Source organism: Pseudophryne corroboree, assembly GCF_028390025.1.
Source record: "Pseudophryne corroboree isolate aPseCor3 chromosome 3 unlocalized genomic scaffold, aPseCor3.hap2 SUPER_3_unloc_14, whole genome shotgun sequence".
Taxonomy (NCBI): Eukaryota; Metazoa; Chordata; class Amphibia; order Anura; family Myobatrachidae; genus Pseudophryne; species Pseudophryne corroboree.
In genome coordinates, this window is record NW_026967502.1 from 2,950,773 (window position 1) to 2,966,070 (window position 15,298).

The window sequence follows — 15,298 nt, forward strand, 5'->3', positions numbered from 1 at the left end:
ACAAAGAGCAGGGCTACAGCTCAGCTTTGCAAACCAACTGGGCTTGGGGGTTCACAGTTACATAATGCTGATCATGTGTGGAATTTTGGTGTCCTGGATGGTGGAGTGACACTTAGATATCGGTATCTGCCACAATCAGATCCTCATCTGACGAACATAGCCACACTCCAGCACTTATTTCCCTCAGAAGATCTACCTACAGTCATACATGCACTTGTATCATCACGCATAGACTACTGCAGTGGCCTCTACCTGGGTCTCCCAGCAAAAGAATTGCACCGGTTGTAGCTTGTACAGAATGCAGCAGCCAGGCTGTTACCTAACCACACGTTCCTGCCACATCACACCCATTCTCTGCTCCCTTCACCGGCTGCCTGTAAGATGGTGACTCTATTACATAATCTTACTGACTCTCCCAGTCCTACATGACCAGGGTCCATGGTACCAGAAGCAGCTCCTGCCTCCTTACTGACCTACTTTCTTCCATCTGCAGATGAAGGACTGCGGGGAGAGATGGGGTGGTGGCAGTAGCGGGGAGAGATGGGGCGGTGGCAATAGTTGTGGAGATGGTGGTGACAGTAGTGGGAAGAGACGGGGCGGTGGCAGTAGTGGGGGGAGACAGGGTGGGTGACAATAGTGGGGGGAGACGGCAGGTGGCAGTAGTGGGGGGAGACAGGGCGGGTGGCAGTAGTGGGGGGAGACAGGACAGTGGCAGTAGTGGGGGAGACAGGGTGGGTAGCAGTAGTGGGGTGAGGCAGGGTGGGTGGAATTTGGTGTAGATGGGGCGGTGGCAGTGGTGGGGAGACGGCGGTGGCACTAGTGGGGGGAGACAAGGTGGATGGTAGTAATGGGGGAGATGGCTGTGGCACTAGTGGGGGGAGACAGGGCGGTGGCAGTAGTGGGGGTATACAGGGTGGGTGGCAGTAGGGGGGAGACAGGGCGGATGGCAGTAGCTGGGGAGACAGGGTGGTGGCAGTAGTATGGGGGAGACGGTGCTGGCGGTAGTGGGGTGAGACAAGACTGGCAGTAGTGGGGGGAGACAGGGTGGATGGCTGCAGTACAGTACCGGGGGCTGCTGGAGGCAGTAAAGAGTTGTATGGGTCCTGCACAGAGCGAGTTGATAATTAGACTTAATGATGATTATTCTTCCTTATTTCTAATTAATCCCTTGTATGTGTTACTGTTATTTGCTGTGTCAGCCTTTATGTGTGTTCTGTGTAATAATCCTGAAAGTAGTGCTGCTACCGATCTCATATCATTTGTAGTAACTTGGAAAAGATGAGATATGAGGTGCACTCTGGAAGCTTATAGGGGGTTAATCAGAGATGAACGCAGACATGACATCACGCAGCCCCCTGGAATATGGTCCCGGCTCACCCGCATTTACCCCTCAGGGATGCGGCCAAAATGTGTGTGTCTGTGCGGCCACTGCGCACGTGCATTTTGTCACCACCAGCAAACTGCTGCAGGCTGCTATTGCGGCTGGGGCTGAATGACCCCCATAGAGTTTTGGCTCTCCTGATATGTATCTGTTTTACTTACCTGCAATACTATAATGTAACTTGAATTGTTTCTGTGCTTTAAAGGATATTTTATCCATGTTGTGCAGAGTAAAGTATTTTTTAAGTTTAAAATATAGAGAAAAATCTGTGTATTAAAGATATGAAATAAAGTTGTTTAAAAACAAAAGATTTCCGTTATGTGTCTGTGTATCATCTTAATTCCAGATAATTGTCGCAAAGGTGACAGAAACCATTTCCTGTTAATGTGTCACTTGTATTATTACTTTTGTGTCCAGCGAGTGGGCTCGGAAATGTTATCCTTTTCCTCGCAGCCCCAGTTGCTGGAGAAAATGAAGGAGGAGCTGCTGGCAGGTCACGCTCCGCTTGAGTTGACAATTTTCTCACCAGCAGGTCTTTCCACCTCTGCAGACTTGTGTCCAGAAAGAGAGATACAACGTAGGCTTTAAACCTAGGATCGAGCACAGTGGCCAAAATGTAGTGCTCTGATTTCAACAGATTGACCACCCTTGACTCCTGGCAAAGTGAATGAAGGTCTCCATCCACAAGTATTTCCAGGGAAGACGTTAAGTCTGAGGGACTATGCACAGGCCCAAATGATAATTGTTTTATGATCCTTCTATGTATGATAGAGGTAATAATCCGAAAGTGTTAATACCAAAGATTAGCTAATCTGGTTGGAGGTGCACCATTAAGCAAATTGCAATGACTGGTTTGGGGGGTTTAGAAGAAACAGCTAGTGGGCTTATATCTAAAGAAGCCTTAATGTGTGGTGCACTTTTTTTTTCTTTATGTTTCATGAATAAATAAAAACATAACTTTCATTATTTTTAATTAAGATAGATTTGTCAATAGGCATGACATAAGGCAATTGATTGTCAGCCTGGAGAGACAAAAAAATGAATGAAGGATATGAAATAATTTATATACCAGCACTACCTATGTATGGGTATATGGGTAGAGCAATAATTGATATAAGAAAGTGAAATATAAAACATACTTTTTTTTAAATCACATTTATGAGATCCTTTCACAATGGGATTGTGGTCTAAAAAAACCCAGTTTTAATGCAGAGCCCTGCAGAGCATTACTACTGCATACAACCTAAGTGCTTCCTGCAGAGCGTTACTACTGCATACAAACTAAGTGCTCCCTGCAGAGCGTCACTACTGCATACAAACTAAGTGCTCCCTGCAGAGCATTACTACTGCATATAACCTAAGTGCTCCCTGCAGAGCGTTACTACTGCATACAAACTAAGTGCTCCCTGCAGGGCATTACTACTGCATATAACCTAAGTGCTCCCTGCAGAGCGTTACTACTGCATACAATCTAAGTGCTCCCTGCAGAGCGTTACTACTGCATACAACCTTAGTGCTCCCTGCAGAGCGTTACTGCATACAACCTAAGTGCTTCCTGCAGAGCGTTACTACTGCATACAACCTAAGTGCTCCCTGCAGAGCCTTACTACTGCTTACAATCTAAGTGCTCCCTGCAGAGCGTTACTACTGCATACAACCTAAGTGCTCCCTGCAGAGCGTTACTACTGCTTACAATCTAAGTGTTCCCTGCAGAGCGTTACTGCTGCATACAACCTAAGTGGCCTTTTCTGGTAACCACTATGTCTTACAATGACCACTTTGTTACTACCCGTAGCATATCACACGATAAGACAGTGTTACTACCTATACTGTATAACAGTGGGATCATTCTCACAGGCACAAAGAAACATATATGTACAATTCAGCACATATGTAATAATATTGGTATTGAGAGGAGATGTTTTCCTATAACAAGTATATCATTGTAAAACCCTGTACCAAAGCAGAATCCTCAATCACATGTGTTACCCATTCAGTACATATATAAATTGATAATTGACCACATCACAAAGATATGCACATTGAATAAAGCAATATTGTTGGTAATAAAAGATGTTCTCCTGTGACTGAGCATATCATGTGTAACCCTGTAACAGAGCACAGTTCTCTAAGGCATGCATATCCAATTCTACACATTTGTATCACTTCTGTGACAATATTGTTATTGATACATTATAGGTAGTTACACTGTTTTAACGTGTGATACACTACAGGTAGTGGTCATTGTAAGACATAGTGGTTACCAAAAAAGGCCACTTAGGTTGTATGCAGTAGTAACGCTCTGCAGGGAGCACTTAGGTTGTATGCAGTAGTAACGCTCTGCAGGGAGCACTTAGGTTGTATGCAGTAGTAACGCTCTGCAGGGAGCACTTAGGTTGTATGCAGTAGTAACGCTCTGCAGGGAGCACTAAGGTTGTATGCTCTGCAGGGAGCACTTAGGTTGTATGCAATAGTAACGTTCTGCAGGGATCACTTAGGTTGTATGCAGTAGTAACGCCCTGCAGGGAGCACTTAGGTTGTATGCAGTAGTAACGCTCTGCAGGGGGCACTTAGGTTGTATGCAGTAGTAATGCTCTGCAGGGAGGAATTAGGTTGTATGCAGTAGTAACGCTCTGCAGGAAGCACTTAGGTTGTATGCAGTAGTAATGCTCTGCAGGGAGCACTTAGGTTGTATGCAGTAGTAACGCTCTGCAGGGAGCACTTAGGTTGTATGCAGTAGTAACGCTCTGCAGGGAGCACTTAGGTTGTATGCAGTAGTAACGCTCTGCAGGGAGCACTAAGGTTGTATGCTCTGCAGGGAGCACTTAGGTTGTATGCAATAGTAACGTTCTGCAGGGATCACTTAGGTTGTATGCAGTAGTAACGCCCTGCAGGGAGCACTTAGGTTGTATGCAGTAGTAACGCTCTGCAGGGAGAACTTAGGTTGTATTCAGTAGTAACGCTCTGCAGGGGGCACTTAGGTTGTATGCAGTAGTAATGCTCTGCAGGGAGGACTTAGGTTGTATGCAGTAGTAACGCTCTGCAGGAAGCACTTAGGTTGTATGCAGTAGTATCGCTCTGCAGGGAGCACTTGGGTTGTATGCAGTAGTAACACTCTGCAGGGGGCAGCTGTAAAACAGGATTTTTCTGAGATCACAATCCCGTTGTGAAAGGATCTCATAAATTTGACAAATAAAACCTGTGTTTAAATTCCTTTTATATTTCACTTGCTTATATCAGTTATTGCTCTACCCATATACCCATACATAGGCAGTGCTGGTCTATAAATTATTTTATATCTTTCCTTAATCTTTTGTCTTTCCCGGCTGACAATCAATTTCCTTATGTCATGCCTATTGAAAAATCTATCTTAAATAAAAATAATAAAAGTTATGTTTTCATTTACTCATGAAACATAAACATAAAAGAGTGTGCCACACATTAAGGCTTCTTTAGATATAACCCTTCATCCACAATTCCTACGTACTTAATGGAATTTCTCTGTCTTTGCTCCTCCTTCAATTTCTCCAGCTGCTTCTACAAAAGCCTGATGAGGGGAATGACCTGACTCAAGCTGGCAGGGTCTGAACTGACTTCACGTGTGGCAAGTTTGAAGGGTTTGAGAAACTTGCAAAACACGGAAATCATTCTCCATTGCGCTTGAGTCATGTGTATTCCCCTTTCTTTGCCTGTATCGTAGGTGGACGTATAGGCTTGAATGGCCTTTTGCTGCTCCTCCATCCTCTGAAGCATATAAAGTGTTGAATTCCGCCTTGTTACCACCTCTTGCTTCAGGTGATGACAGGGCAGGATCAGGAGTGTTTGCTGGCGCTCCAGTCTTCAGCATGCAGTGGCTGAATGTCGAAAGTGTCCTGCAATTTTTCGGGCTACTGACAGCATCGCTTACTTGCCCCTGTCGTTTTTTTTTTAAATTCTGCACCACCAAATTAATTGTATGTGCAAAACATGGGACGTGCTGGTATTTGCCCAGATGTAATGCATGCACAATATTGGCGGCGTTGTCAGATATCACAAATCCCCAGGAGAGTCTAAGTGGGGTAAGCCATTGTGCGATGATGTCCCTCTGTTTCCGTAAGAGGTTGTCAGCTGTGTGCGTCTTATGGAAACCGGTGATACACAGCGTAGCCTGCCCAGGAACGAGTTGGCATTTGTGAGATGCTGCTACTGGTGCCGCTGCTGTTGTTGCTGCGGGAGGCAAAAAATCTACTCAGTGGGCTGTCACAGTCATGTATTCCTTAGTCTGCCCTGCTCCACTTGTCCACATGTCCGTGGTTAAGTGGACACTGGGTACAACCACATTTTTAAGGACACGGAGGACACTTTTCTTAATGTCCCTGTACAGTCTGGGAATCGCTTGCTCAGTGAAGTGGAATCTAGACGGGATTTGGTACAGGGGACACAGAATGTCCATCAACTGTCTGAATCCCACTGCACTAATGGAGAATACCGGACGCACGTCTACCACCAGCATAGTTGTTATGGCCTCAGTTATCCGCTTTGCAACAGGGTGACTGCTGTCATATTTCATTTTCCTCACAAAGGACTGTTGGACAGTCATTTGCTTAGTTGAAGTAGTACAAGTTTTCTTCTAACTTCCCCCCCCCCCCCCCCCCCCGGGATGACGATCCACTCCCAGCAGTGGCAGCAGCAGCAGTAGGCATACCACTGAAGGATCCTCCAGAGGAATCCCGGTTTGGAGAGTACTCGTCAGTCATGCCAGTGACATGGCCTGCTGGACTACTGAAGCTCCTGACTGAGTAGGAAATTGACGTTGAGGGAGTTGGTGGTGTGGCTTGCAGGAGCTTGGGTACAAGAGGAAGAAGGGATTTAGGTGTCAGTGGACTGCTTACGCTCTCACCCAAAGTTTCTGAACTTGACAATGACTTCAGATGAATGCGCTGCAGGTGACGTATATGGGAGGATGTTCCTAGGTGGTTAACATCCTTACCCCTACTTATTACAGATTGACAAAGGCAACACACGCCTTGACACCTGTTGTCCACATTTGTGGTGAAATAATTCCACACCGAAGAGGTGGCTTTCTTGTATTTTGCCCAGGCATGCCAATGTGCTTTCTCATCAAATGGACAACTGTCTACATGGGAGCCTTATTCAAACCAACCACATCTCCATCAGAATCCTCATCATAAACTTTCTTCTCAGTGCCAGCTACACCAATATCCTGCCCATCCTGGTGTACGTGTACAGTGACATCCTCAATCTCAATATCAGCAACTGGGCTGGTGGCGCTCCTCCCAGCACCTGCAGGGGGCGTGCAAATGGTGGTAGGAGGCTCCTCTTTCCATACAGTCTTGGGAAGGTCAGGCCTAGAAATTGCAACCGCGGACACACTTGGACTCTCCTTGGGGATTTGCGATATCTCTGTAAGCACAGATGTTTTTTCCTGTGCTTTAACAAGCTTAATATTATTCAAGAGGCTGGAGGGCTTCCATTCTCTTGAGAAGCTGAGCCACCAGTCATGAACATAGGCCAAGGCCTTAGCCTTACCTTGCCACTTCGTGCCGTGAATGGCATATTGCCAATTTTGCCAATTTTACGTTTCTCGTCAGATAATGTATTTTTTTTTCTGATTATTTATTTTTGCTTCTTAGATTTTACACGCCCTCTATGACATTGGGCATCGGCCTTAGCAGAAGAAGTTGATGGAATTAAATTGTCAATGTCATGACTGGTGGCAGCAGCAGCTTCAGCTCTAGTACTAGGAACTGGAAGTGGTTCCTGATCTGCCACTATTTTGTCCTCAAAATTGTTCTCCATTTCACAGGACAGCACCCCTTTATTATTACAGCGCACAGAGCAGTGACCTTTTATTTTCACAGCACCCCTGTATACTTACAGCATACAGGGCCAGTGTAATGTTATTTGAACAGCAACACCCCTATAGTTTACAGCATACAGGAGTGTGCTTTTAATTTTTAACAACTACACCCCTGAATTTTTATGAAATACAGGACCAGTGTAATGTTTTTTGAACAGCAACACCCCTATATTCTACAGTATACAGGGCCAATGTAATGTTATTTTAACAGCAGCACCCCTATATTTTACAGCATACAGCAGTGTGCTTTTAATTTTTAACAACTACACCTCTGAATTTTTACAACATACAGGGCCAGTGTAATGTTATTTGAGCAGCAGCACCCCTATATTTTCCAGCATACATTTGGACAGTGCCCCTGCCCCATGTACAGCTGCAGCACATGAAACACCAGTGACAGCCAGGACAGCACTCCTAGCACTGCACAGGTACACCACATGACTGCAGCAGCACCCCTACAGAGCACACACTAACTGCACCCGATGCCACCACCCACAGAGGGAGACAGAGGTCTGTCTCCCTCACTCTCCAAGTCTGGAGTGAAAATGGCAGACATGTGGATGTTTATATGGAATCCAAATCCCGCGAGAATCTGACAGCGGGATGATGATGTTTTGCCTCATTCTGGTTTCAGAGTCTGGCTGGAAGTCCCGAGCCAGACTCAGATCAGGACTCAGAGCGTGAAGTTCTGGGGGTTCAGTTCTCAGGAAACCCAACCCGCTCATATCTAGTAATAATGTGTAATGGGCATTGCGGTGTGTAATAATGTGTAATGGGCATAACGTGTGTAATAATGTGTAATGGGCATAACAGTGTGTAATAATGTGTAATGGGCATTACGGTGTGTAATAATGTATAATGGGAATTACAGTGTGTAATAATGTATAATGGGCATTACGGATATGTAATAATGTGTAACGGGCATTATGGTGTGTAATAATGTATAATGGGCATTATGATGTGTAATTATGTGTAATGTGCATAACGGTGTGTAATAATCTGTAATGGCCCTGCAGATTTGTTTTAATTTTCAGCTGGGTGCTCATAAATGAAGTTGCTGTTTGTGCGTTACTATACAGGTTGTATGACATAGGTGTGTACATTACACTTGTACTTTGTAGTTAAATTGTGTATAATATTTTTCCCACAGATGTGTCAGCAGAGGAAAATCACAAATTCTGGTCTGGATTCATTGAATTGTATCACGAGAACGAGTGCCTGTGGTGTGTAATAAGTGTGGACTATGCCAACAGGACACAGAAGAATCGGGCATATGACCAGCTGATCAGATACAGTAGAGCCCGGAACAGCGAACAGTGTTTTTGTAGGAGCACAAGAAGTACATGGAATCACAATGTTCAGGAGCCGGGATGGATGAGGTTTACAAGCCAACACTGTGATATTATGACCTCATGAAAATAACTTTGGAACAAGAGCCAAGGATAAGGTCACAGTGTAATCTGGATCCGGATTCTCCCACTCTTGTGGACACCGGAGAGTCTGGATCTGGTAAGTACACACACATTTGTATTGTATTGTATTGTACACACACATTTTTACATGGAGTTCATTTTTGTTTTATACTGCAGGATATTACACCGGAGCTGGAAGTGGAGCCTTCCATGAGCGATGCAACTGAAGTGGATGACCCAACCTCACAGCCATGACCCCCGAAACAGTGGAAGTCATCCGGAAACCCACGTCTGCCCCGCCCATCTCACAACAGTTTTTCACTCTCACTGAGGAGGTTCTTAATAGGCCCCCAGACTTGGAGCAATCGTTTGGCAATTACATCATGGCGGAAATGCGACTGATGAAGGAGGATCAGAAGATCTACAAGCGTCTGGTTCTTCATGCTACCTCATTCACAAATGATGACTCTCTTGTTGAGGCGTGTGAGATAACACTTGGGATGAGGTTGGTTTATTATCCTCGCTGTGCTATCGCCCCTCGGTGTCTGATGCCGGTAGTCTGGCTTGTTAAAGCCTTTGTTGTGTAATGATTGACATCTGCCAATGAAATGCAATATCCTGAACCGGTTCTGAAACCTTTCCTTATGATTATATGAAATGGAGTAGGCATACACATACAGTGCATTAATGCAGAAATCAATATTGTATGAATCACATATATAAAGTAACGTGGTGCAAAAATCATTCAGTTCATGTGAAAGTTCCGTGCACTCAGCATCTAATGCGGAGATGAATGAGATATCCAATGATCACTATCGGTGGTAGAGACCGGCGTCCCGTATCTCTACAGTGGCTACAAGTCTGTGTAACCTTGAGCGCTCCCATTGTGGCCATTCGTCTCAGACGGTGGGACTCGGACATTGTTCAGGATGAACACAGAGGCTCCGGGCTGACTCCGCTCTGGCTTCCGTGCCCGCATCCTCGGTTGGTCTTGTTCCAGACTCCCCCGGGAGCTTGCGTCTGCACCTGGCTCGTTGCTGCATGGGGAGGGATTGTGCTGGCTCGGGCTCTGCAGAACCTTTTGCCGGACACCCCCCTCCCCTCAATGCAGAGACTCACCTTTTGTTCTCCTTTGGATGCCATCCATCTGTCCTTTCTGCTTGCAATTATCCTTGCTGTCCTGGTTCCATTTTTATGCACCCAGCACCGGGACTCCTTAGGAGTATCAGTGTCCTTAATATCTGTTCTTCTGGGTGACTTTGTGTCTGTATCTCCAACATGTTTCAGCTTGCTGGCCTTCCTTGGGGGTCTGTGTGATTCACTGTTCTCTGGCATAAGTGAGGTTAAGTAGCAATCTTGTGTGTGGGAGCATTTACTGTCGGTAGTTCATTCTTAGATTGTGATTGGTTTTTCTAGATGTTAATCAATAGTTCTTTAGTGGATTGGTTATTCATACTTTGATTGTGATTGGTTTTTCTAGATGTCAATGAATGGTTCTTTTGTGGATTGGTTATTCACACTTGGATTGTGATTGTTTTTTCTACATGTCAATCAATGGTTCTTCTGTGGATTGGTTATTCATACTTGGATTGTGATTGGGTTTTCTAGATGTCAATCAATGGTTCTTCTGTGGATTGGTTATTCATACTTGGATTGTGATTGGTTTTTCTAGATGTCAACCAATGGTCCTTCTGTGTATTGGTTGTTCAGTTAGTTTAGTGTTGCAGATTTCTTGATAAAAGTTACATTTCTTGATACAAGTAAATGGCTTAAACTGTTTGCTACTAGATGTCACATGTTACACATAAATTCCCATTGTTCTTGCAGTCTGGGTTGAACATTGCATGTGACTATGTAACAGAAGACTATATTATGTTTCTCCAATAAGTGTGAATAGAATAAAATAGTCTCATCTTGTGCCTGTATTCTGTATAAATGTATTATTCCTATCAGAAAGGTGTTACCTGGTTGTTATAAATATATTTACTTGGATACTAGTGGGCTTAGAGAGAGTGTTTGATCCCAGGATGTAAAGATATTATCTTCATATACAAATTATGGATCATACTTCATTGTCCTGGTTGAGGCCTTTGGGTGTTCGGGTCACCATGTGGATTATCATACGCAGTTCCTCCCTGTTGATGGTGTGTATGTAGTCACCTCCCTCCAGGTTTTCTTACCCTCCTTCAGCCCTGTGACCTTGAGTAGTGTGGGATCTGATTCGTGATGTTCTTTGTAATGTAAGGAAAGTGGATGTTCTTCTGAACCTTTTTTTATATTCTGTATCTGTTTGTTTATTCTCATTTTGAGTGGTCATATAGTCCTTCCTATGTATTGTTGCTGGCAGGGACATTCTAACATATATATGATGCCCTTGCTGTGGCATGGTAAGTTACATAGAAACATAGAATTTGTCGGCAGATAAGAACCACTTGGCCCATCTAGTCTGCCCCCTTTTTTTTGGGAATGTGAAACAGACATTACTGTTTGGGTAGATGTGGTGCTTCTAGCTTTTGTTGTCTTGCAGTCCATGCAGGTCCCATAGTGGTAGAAGTCCCTTCTTATGTGTTCCATCTATAGTAGTTTGTGTTGTGGTTTGGTGGTATGTGGCTGTGTACCAGCTTCTTCTTAATGTCTGGTGCTTTCAGGAACACTACTTTTGGTTTTGGAGGTATGATATCTGCTAGTGTGTCATCTTGAAGTATCGGCCAATGTTTGTTTATGATCTTTTTAATCTGATTTGCTTGTTTTGTGTATTGTGTTATGAAAGGGATCTCTTTGTCTGTTTTCTGTTCTGGTCTCTTTTTGTATTGTAGGGGGGAGGCCTATCATTTCCCTTAACCATGGTATATGCTGCCTGTACCTTTTCTGTATCATACTGTTTCTCTCTAAATTTTAAACTTAGTTCTTGTCCTTGTGTCTCATAATCGCTGATTCGGGAGCAGTTCCTCCCGAGTCTCTTGAATTGGCCTACTGGGATACTGTTCAACCAGTTTGGGTGGTGGCAGCTGGAGGTTAGCATGAAGCTATTGACGTCCACTGGTTTGTTGAACGTGTTGGTGTGTATTTTGTTAACTGTGATGAATATGTTTACATCTAAAAATTCTACCTTCGTTTTTCTGTATACAGTGGTAAATTCTAAGTTTTGGTTGTTGTTATTGATACGTGTGATGAATCTAGACTCACTTACATATGTTACACACCATAATGCCCATTACACATTATTACACTCCGTTATGTCCATTACACATTATTACAAATCCGTAATGCCCATTACACATTATTACACACCATAATGCCCATTACACATTATTACACATTGTAATGCCCATTACACATTATTACACACCGTAATACCCATTACACATTATTACAAATCCGTAATGCCCATTACACATTATTACACACCTGTAATGCCCGTTACACATTATTACACACCGTATACCCATTACACATTATGCTGCACACTGTAAGGCCCATTACACATTATGCAGCACACCGTAATGTCCATTACACATTATTACACACTGCAATGCCCATTACACATTATTACACACTGTAATGCCCATTACACATTATGCTGCACACTGTTATGCCCATTACACACTGTAATGCCCATTACACATTATGCAGCACACCGTAATGTCCATTACACATTATTACACATCGTAATGCCCATTACACATTATTACACACCATAATGTCCATTACACATTATTACACACCGCAATGCCCATTACACATTATTTCACATCGTAATGCCCATTACACATTATTACACACCGTAATGCCCAATACACACTATAATGCCCATTACACATTATGCAGCACACCATAATGTGTTACACGTTATTACCTATGACCATATCTTACACAAGATACAGCAAAAACTGTAATACATGCTCTCATTATTTCCCGCTTTCATTATTGTAATAGTCTCCTGACCGGTCTTCCCAAACACAGGCTCTCACCACTACAATCCATTTTTAATGCAGCTGCGAGGCTAATCTACCTTGCTAGATGGTCATTGTCTGAAGATCAGATCTGTCAGTCCCTCCATTGGTTACTGGTATTCTAACATATTAAATATAAAAAGGAGATTTATGGTAGACTTACCATAGTTAAATCTTTCTGCGAGGTACACTGGATTCCACAGGGAATAACATCATGGTGTAAAGTTGGATCTTGATCCGAGGCACCAACAGGTTAAAGCTTTAGACTGTTCCCAGGATGCAATGCACCGCCTCCTATAGCCCCGCCTCGAGGCACTGGAGCTCAGTTTGTTAACCAGTAGCAGGTAAGAGAGATGGTAGATGTTAGTCACATAGAACCACATTCTGATGACAGGAGAAGGGACCAGTGACTAATGTCCTATAAACCCAAAGAAGCTATGTGCGTCTGGGTGGACGCTCTGTGGTACCCAGTGTACCTCGCAGAAAGAGATTTAACCATGGTAAGTCTACCATAAATCTTCTGCAGTGGGGTAAATTGGTATTCCACAGGGAATAACATCAAAGATGTTCTAAAGCAGTTCCTCATGGGAGGGGACGCACTGTAGCGCGCACAAGAAACTGGCATCCAAAGGAAGCATCCTGGGAGATGGAAGTATCAAAGGCATAGAACCTGATGAATGTGTTCACTGAGGACCACATAGCTGCCTTGCACAACACTCCATGACCGGCCGCCCAAGAAGGTCCAACAGACCGAGTAGAATGAGCTTGGATAGCAGCAGGAACTGGAAGTCCAGCCTGCACATAGGCTTGTGCAATCACCATTCTAATCCATCTGGCCAAGGTCTGCTTATTTACAGGCCAGCCACGTTTGTGGAAACCAAACAGTACAAACAGGGTATCTTACCTCCTGATAGAGGCAGTCCTGTCTACATAGATATGGAGAGCCCATCCCACATCCAAAGACTTTTATTTGGAGGACAAACCAGAAGACTTGATGGCTGGAACCACAATCTCTTGGTTAAGGTAGAAAGAGGACACCACCTTAGGTAAATAACCTGGGTGAGTTCGAAGAACAGCACGGTCCCGATGAAATATCAGAAAGGGTGCACGACAGGACAAGGCTCCTATGTCCAAAACCCATCTAGCAGAGGCAATAGCCAATAAAAACAAGACCTTGGCTGTGAGCCATTTAAGGTCCACTGTCTCAAGGTTCAAATGGAGACTCTTGCAGGGCATTCAGGACAACAGACAGATCCCATGGAGCCACAGGGGGAACATAGGGAGGCTGAATCCATAACACACCCTGAGTAAATGTATGAACGTCAGGGAGAAATGCAATTTTCCTCTGAAACAACACCAACAAGGCAGATATGTGAACCTTAAGGGAGGCCAGATGAAGTCCTAAATCCAGACCTTGCTGCAAAAACGGCAGAAGTCTGGGACTACTAAACTTGCATTCATCGTAATTCTGTCACGTCTGAGGATTCTTGTGGATCCGGATTTGGGGAAGGTGATTCTGGTGCACTTGGATCTCTGAATAACAAACGAGTGGGACGGATGAAGGTCTTGTGCATTTATTACTTGGAATAGTTTAATAGTTCTCCAAAGACAGGTGAATAGAGATACAACTGTAGGTTAGCGGGTGGCTGAGGATACCGGAACCGTGACCCAGTACTACAAGGAGAAATTCCGAAGGCTGGTTACTGCGGTGTCCAGAACAGGTAGCTGGGAAGGAAACGGGAACAGAGTCGGCAGTCTGCGTGAGGCTAAATCAGGAGGCTTGGGTAATTTGCTGTAACAAGAACCTGACACTGGAGATGCTGCAGGAGCACAGAGAACTAGCTTCACAGATACTGTGAAAGACGTTGCACTGGCAATTTCCCTCCTCCAGGCCTTCCTGTCTTATAGCAGCTGCTAGAGCTAATTGCCCACAGGGAAGTGATAAATTGGTGAAGTGTGGGTAAGACAGGCTTTTTGCCCACATCCAAGATGGCCACCGGGAACACAGCTCGGCCTGTTCACAGAAGCCCTGCTCCACAGCAGCACTGCTAACATGCTGCCAGTCTGCTGAGCTGCCAAACAGTGCCCCTGCCTGTCCTCCCAGCACACCCTGCCCGACGCCAGCAGCCCGCACCTCCGCCAGCTGGTCCTCTCCAAAGGGACCGGACAGGTAAGAGCCGGCTCCTCTGCACAGTCTCCCGCCGGACCGTGACATTACCCCCCCTCTTTAGAGTGCCCCTGGACACAATTTCGGCTTCTCTGGATGTTCAGAGTGAAATTTGCGAACTAATGCTGGGGCATGAACATCTGTTGCGTACTCCCAGGACTGTTCCTCCGGACCATATCCTTTCCAGTCCAATAGGTACTGTAACCGGCCATAACGAATTCGGGAGTCAAGTACCTTTTTAACCTCAAACTCTATTCCACTCTGGGTGAATACTTTGGGTGGTTGTGGTAACAGTCTCCGAAATCGGTTCAAAACCAAAGGTTTTAGCAAGGAAACATGGAAAGAAGAGGGAATTTTGAGGTAAGGGGGTAGTTTGAGTTTATAAGCCACTGGATTAATTATTCCCACAATTGGAAAAGGACCTATAAAGCGGGGGGCAAACTTCATTGAAGGTACTCGTAAGCGTAAGTTCCTTGTAGAAAGCCAAACTTGGTCTCCTACCTTGAGACTAGGAATTGTTCTTCG

At 44.6% G+C, this 15,298-nt stretch overlaps 1 protein-coding gene across 1 annotated transcript in view; it reads right to left on the bottom strand.

Moving 5' to 3' along the window:
* LOC134983414 (zinc finger protein 268-like) overlaps positions 1 to 15,298 on the bottom strand; it is a gene marked incomplete at its 5' end in the record, with an annotated part of 129,953 nt that overhangs the window by 76,844 nt on the left and 37,811 nt on the right. The gene's annotated exons all lie outside the window — the stretch shown is intronic.